We start from the raw sequence: 6,599 nt of genomic DNA, 5'->3' as shown, positions 1-6,599 counted from the left end.
TATCATTATGCTGTACATTAGAAATACTTTGATTAAACTCCCTTAATTCATAACAGACAGCTGCAGACCATTTATGCAGTTAATCTCAACACAACAGCTATTGAGGAAATATAACAAATGAAGGCTGTAAACTGGAAGTCATTACTATGAAAGATACTGGTTTTCTAGCCCTCTTAGAGCAGAGTGCATCATAAGAATGGGCTTTCGGCTCACAATGGTGGGGATGAAACCGTTAATGACCTTCTACTTTCCCTGTAACATCTGTCCCTAGGGTTGTCACTCCACAGGCTGAATGTGTGGCTAGTGCAGACGGAGCCCTGTGTGCTGTGCACCGGCCAATTCCAGGGTTCGACCGAGGAGAAGCAAAGCTATGGTTAACTCCTATTTTCCAGCTTTCGTTTGAGGAAATCAAGATTTTGGTTGAATACGAATAATCTCATTGATTTTGCTGAATCCTTACTGAAAGCATTGAAAACCTGTTCTGGTTGCCTGGTAACTTTTGCAACAGCTTCTGGTTTCTTTTCCAACAAGGAACATCTCTTACAGTTTAATTCATAGTGCTTGAGTGTACATACTTAAATAAATTGTTCCATGTGAAATTTCTTTTGTAAACTTTGTTTCCCGTGTGTGGTATCTTCATTGAGCGATCCAGAAAAACCTGCATACGAAAAAAAAACTCCCTCAAGTTCACATTCTGAGAAGCAATATATGTGCTGGCTTAATTTGATGAACAAGAAACCTGTGTAAATTTTCCCCAGAATACACCTTCACAAAATCTTTCCTTTTCACAGGTAGAGAAACCGTAAACATGTGCATGAATGAGCTCTATGTGCCTGGCTTTTTTTTTTTTTCCTCATATAGGGTTTATTTCAAAGTTCGAAACCACAGACACCGTGTCTACCTTTTGATGAAATGGCCAACTAATTAAAACATAAATTCAGAGTCCCCTTGCCAACTCCGACAGTAGTTTCAGCTTTCAGGACTGGTATCAATGAATTAAATATTAATTCCAAATGTAAAACACCATCATTGTGGAGTGATACAAGTCTAGCTTTCAGAGGTAAGGACCCATTATTGTGTGAGGGGGGGAGATGTCTGAGGGTATTTTCCCAGTTGTGGCTAAATTGGCCCATCCCTTTGTGACAGCCAAGGACACAAGGATATTAAAGTTTGTTGCTAAGTTTTTAGAGAGTAGATTAGCTGGGTGGAGGGAAGTGACTCATTACTTTGGTCCCTCCAGGTAACTCTGGTGATCCTGAGACCCCTCCCTGCCCTCTCCTGTGTTCCCACCCATCTCCTCCTGGAACACCATGCTTTTTTAAAATGGTGGTTCTGTGAAATATTCTTAATTATTTCTCTTTCCCCTAAATTTGTTTGAAAGGCATGGATATAGTGACTTCTTGCTCTGTGCCTAGTTTCTCAGACTTACATTTGTGACAAAGCTGTGGTGAATGACCCCGGGACACCTGGACACCCTGGGACCAATTTCGGGCTGGAAGTGATCAGTATTTTCACCCATTTTTAAAGGTCTTCCTATCTTAGCCTTGACCCTCTGACTCTTGAAATACAAAGTTCCACTACCAATTGCTAAGGCACAAACAAACTGTCTCCTCCTTAGAAATTCTCAACACCTGACAGCATAGTAAAGCCTCTAAGTTCTGGAGAAAAGCTGTTTAACAGTGATTCACACAGCATACCCAAACCTACTCAACTAATTTTTTTTTTTTTAAATAGAATAACTGTTAGCATTTTATGGGGCACTCACTAATCTTTTACAGAATATCTTTTGGGACATGTTTTTCCAAATTCCTGCTTGCTTGTACTCTTTATGCCTTAAGATTAATCTGTGGTGGGAAAGAACAAGTTAGCTTGTTCTTTGGTTAATTACACTTTCTTCTAATTTTTGTAAGATTTCATTTAGTTAAAGATACTACACTGTTGACAAGTGGCCCTCAGCAAATGAAATTATGTTTGGAATTCACAAGCTTGTTTGACTTTTTGGATCTTGCCATTTGTTTCAAGAATCTATGCTCAGTAAACAATGTTCATATAGAAATTTTTCTGATTGAGACATAAGGTTTTCTTCAACTAATGATTAGATTTTTGCAAGTGATGTTAAACATATGGATAAATCACAAATGTGCTAATTTACCCTGCTGTGAAACATTATCTTTAGCTATGACACAGTTATGTCTTATATCTAGAGTTCTATCTCAATATATTTACATATATCTCTATTCAGGAAACTTCAAATTATGAGTAGGTAACTTCTACATGCTAATTTGAAGTATGTTACTTGGGCTCTCAGTACACATTTTTCCAAAGAATTGTATTACAAAAATGATTATGTTCTAGATCTAACCTATAAGTCTTTTCACCCTATGGCAAGTGTATGGCTAAAAAATCTACATACTGTAATAAGCCAAATGTCAGTGTGGTCGCCATGCTAGTAAATTAAACCCCATAGAAAAATGATAAGGTGGTAAAATTAACTAAGAAACCCCTTTAAAAGTTTGATCTAAAATGCTAACGCTTGAGGAAATGTAGGTTTAATTTTAAAAACGAGATTGTAGACAGATTGTTGTGTGTGTGTAGCTCCTAATGGAAACGTCTAATGGTAATATTTCCTTTTTTAATAGATTCAACTTTATTAACCTATCAATGCTACATAATAATATCTAGTTGTCGTCTCAAAGGGATCTACTTCTAGTACATCATGTTAATAGTAAAAAGCCAAGTAAGATGGCTAAACTTCAACTTATCATTTTAATATCCCCTGGACAAGGCAAGCTGGAGAGTTAATCACTTTACACACGCATAAGAGTAGCGTTCCAAAATTACTACGAAGCCACATTTAAGCAAGGGAAGAAAAGACTTTCATTTTGGTCTTGTTTGTGCTCTAGCAAATTGTACTTTCAATTAACAACAACGATATGAGAAATGCTCTGTTTTTTAAATTTCTGAACTTTGAATACAAATTAAAATAAAATAGTGTTGGAGTCTTTTGAGAGGCAAACAGCACGTTTCTATATTCATCAGTACAGCTGAGTCCCTTTATTCATAACCAGGTCCAGGCCAAGTGTGGCCACCACCAGAGGGAGAGCGGTGGTTGCCTAGTATGGGCTAGGCCCCCTTGGAGGAGAGGGCGTGGTACTTCCAGGAGGTGAAGTAAAACCTGGTATTGGTTGATAGGCCCTGGGTTGGTTTGGAGCTACTCCGTGTTGTGAGGCAGGGGCCACAGTATAAACAGGAGGCTGAGAAGTCTGAGTATCATAAGTGTGTGGAGGTTAATTGCTCGCCTGCTACTCCTGTGTCGGTTGAGCCAGCAGCTGCTGAGGATGACCAGAAGGGGCAGGAGCTGCGACTGGAAAGTTGGTTGCTGGTCATATCCCTGGAACTGCTGAGGCTGCTGGGATCGCGGTCTGCTGACTAGAGCACGGTGAATACTGACTACCATACTGCTGTGTAGGCTGAGCTTGCGCCTGCGGTAGCTGAGTCCTATAACCAGCCTGTAGCATGTACTATTACTGTTGGAATATCTGGCGTGCTTTGTGGCTGAGCTCCGGCACGTGGCGGCTGTTGTGGCTGGACTGCGGGGGGATGAGCTGCGGAGGAGGAAGCGATGCTTCCAGGTGTTCCAGACCCATCTTCCACAGGAGCATTGGGTGGCCCTAAACCTGATCGGCTGTTAAGCCAAACGCTGACATGACATTTTTATTGGTTTCATCTTTTTCTTTTTTTTTAAAGGATCAAAAGCTGACATACTAGATGCTATAACCTGAGGAGACTGTTTTCTAGAAGAATCAGAGTCAGCGGGCTTTTCTTCCCTACCATCCACAGCATCATTTTCAGGAATATTGGTGGAAGGTCCAGTTTCTCCAGGTGGTTCCAAACTATCCAACGAGTGACTCACTTTGTTTCGAAGTTCTATCCGTTCTCGATGGAGATATTTCATCTGACTTGTTCATGGGGGTTTTGGTTGGCCATTAACAAATAATGTCAGTTTCACTATCTTACTATACTGAATTGCAAAGGAAATGTCAGAACTATCAAAAATTGTTATAAGATCACCATGTTCATCTTTCTCCTTTATTGTTACTTCATCATTTCCTCTGAACGCTCGTTGCATTACTAGCATCCGTTCATCATAAGTAACATCTTCATTACTTCCCACTAAGGTCCAACTGCTTATTCATGGTGGACTCCAGGATGTCAGCTCTACACAACCCCGGAGAAAGACTGCTTGCTGAAACCTCCGCTGCCGCCCCTTGGCAGGTCTCCGCGGATCCGACGCGTGCAAGGCTGCAGGCTGTGGGGCGCGGGAGCAGGCTGTGGTCACCGCCACGCGGCTGTCCCCCGCAGCCACCGCACCTTGCTCCTAGGCCTTGGCCAATCGCACCGACCCACGAGGCTTAGTGAGAGCCCAGGCCCAATTAGTGGCAGGTGCGGGAAGAAAAGGATGGAAGCCGGGGAAAGAACCTGTACTTTAGCTCCGCCTCACAGCCAGCGGGCCAACCCAGAACGCGTGCGCAATGGCGAGGAGGTGGCGGCCCTGGGGATGGGAGATGGTGAGGCCCTAACCAAGGTATAGTGGTAATGTTTCTAATCAAGTCTCCAAAACTTAGATCATTTCCTATGAAACCTAGGTAAGAATTGGCAGCTATAGGGAAAGGAAAAGATAGCTTTACAGTTGTGCATACGTGTGTGTGCGCGCACTCGTGCGCGTACACATGTGTGTATGTGAAAGAGGAAGAGAGTAGCTTTGATGAAATTAGGTGAAATGTGAGTAGTAAAATACAGAAAAAACATGGGGAAATAGTATATGTACAGTAAATTTTCTGAAGGTGGATATTTTAACAGTGAAGTCGAGAATGGGGAAAATAGTCCTGCTACTGTCTGCCTGGTATCCACTTTTTCTGGGTTGTGACTCAGACACCTGCATAGCCACCAGGTCCTGGCTTTTTCACTAATTCCTGTCGTAGAGCTTAATTCATGGACTAAGTTCCAACTTCCTTTCCTTGGTTTGCTTTGGGTTATCCACTTAGGCCGATTTCATGCCCCCAAAATCTTATTAATCATTTTCCCCAGAAGGCTGACTCTTGACCCCTGGGTCCTACCCATTGTCTCCGTGCCTGACCCGACCCCTTCTAGCTTGTCTCCCTCTTGTTTCTTCCTTCTCTTCACTGCTCCCAGCATGATTCCCTCTGTTCTGGGTCCTCTTAAGGAGCTTTTCACCACCTGGGCTCAGCTAAGTTTTTCATTGCTGTCTGTCTGTACTTCTGGTTTCCCCTAGTTTCTGTTTGACACTGATCAGACTAACCTTAACCCATTTTCCATTTCTTCTGAGAATACTCACTGGCGGCGCTTATGGCAGTAGCATTTATTCTGAGATAACTCATGGATTAGAGTTCCAACCTGACCCCCCAAATTTGCCACAAAATATCTCACTTTTATTATTATTTTTGCATCACTCTAGCATATCAATAGTCTTTGGAAACAAATGATATCATTCTGTTAATAGCATTCTGTTTTTAGTCATGGTATTTCCATTTCCAAAATATAATTTCAATCGCCGAAAATGTTGAATTCTAGAATGCGTAGCATTCCTACGTGTGATAACATCATTCCCGAACAGTTGTTAGCTGAAGATTATTTGATAAATCCAATTTATGTATACATTTCAGTTACATTAGGATTAGAGACAAGTTCTGTTTAGAAATAACTCTAAGAACAGTTTTCTTTGCTTCAGCCTCAAAGAGTGTGTTCATGTAAAATTAAATTAACACTGGCAGCAAGATGCACTTTTTGTTCCTAAATGGGAAATGGGTTAATAAATGCCAATATGGGCTTGTCAGAACCCTCCTGAGTCAAATGCCTGACAAGGCATGTGTGTTTCAGTGTGATCCATCCTCCGTCTCCCCTACTTTGTTTCCCGCCTCCTGTGCTCAGCTCTTCTTATGACCTGGCTGTTCCTCAGATGCACAATATTTACTCTCAGCTCCATGTTTTTGCATCCCAATTCCCTCCTCCTAACTTATTTTTCTATTAACTGCATCCTACTCATCAATACTGAGTTCATTTATCATGTCTTTTGAAAATCTCAGTCTCTGGCTAAGCAAGATGTACCTACTCACAGAACTATAATTCACTGAACTGTAATTACTTTCTTTTCTCACTTTGACCTGCTTAGGGACAAGAACGGCATCTTTTATTTGCACCATGAGATTGTAGAATATTTCTTAGAACATAGTAGGTTCTTCAAAATATGTATCGAATGAATGGATCAAAGAATATATGTATATATAAATGCCAGGTATAGTGATCACTCCTTTTTCTAATGCTGTAGAATTTCAGAATTCTTAAATGGTTGAGAGCTAGTTATTAGTTAATAGAAGTCAACTATATTATGTAGAAAGATGTCTGTAGCATCCATATAAAAATTATCAAGTGCTAATTTGCATGTGGCAGATTACAAGTGATTTTATTCACTTACATGCATGAGTGTTTTGCTTATATATATATTTTACAAAGCATAGGTTGCTTTATTATAATAGAAAGAGATAATTTAAAAAAATGAAACGTCTCCTTAAACATGTTTC

The 6,599-nt window shown here is 40.7% G+C and overlaps 1 pseudogene; it reads right to left on the bottom strand.

Annotated features, from left to right (window-relative positions):
- Window positions 1-653: 653 nt before the first annotated feature.
- Window positions 654-5,196, bottom strand: LOC107504241 (annotated as a pseudogene).
- Between the last annotated feature and the right edge of the window lie 1,403 nt (window positions 5,197-6,599).

Source organism: Rousettus aegyptiacus, unplaced genomic scaffold (assembly GCF_014176215.1).
Source record: "Rousettus aegyptiacus isolate mRouAeg1 unplaced genomic scaffold, mRouAeg1.p scaffold_m13_p_7, whole genome shotgun sequence".
NCBI lineage: Eukaryota > Metazoa > Chordata > Mammalia > Chiroptera > Pteropodidae > Rousettus > Rousettus aegyptiacus.
The sequence above is the reverse complement of the archived record's forward strand: the minus strand, read 5'-3'. Positions and strand labels throughout refer to the sequence as shown.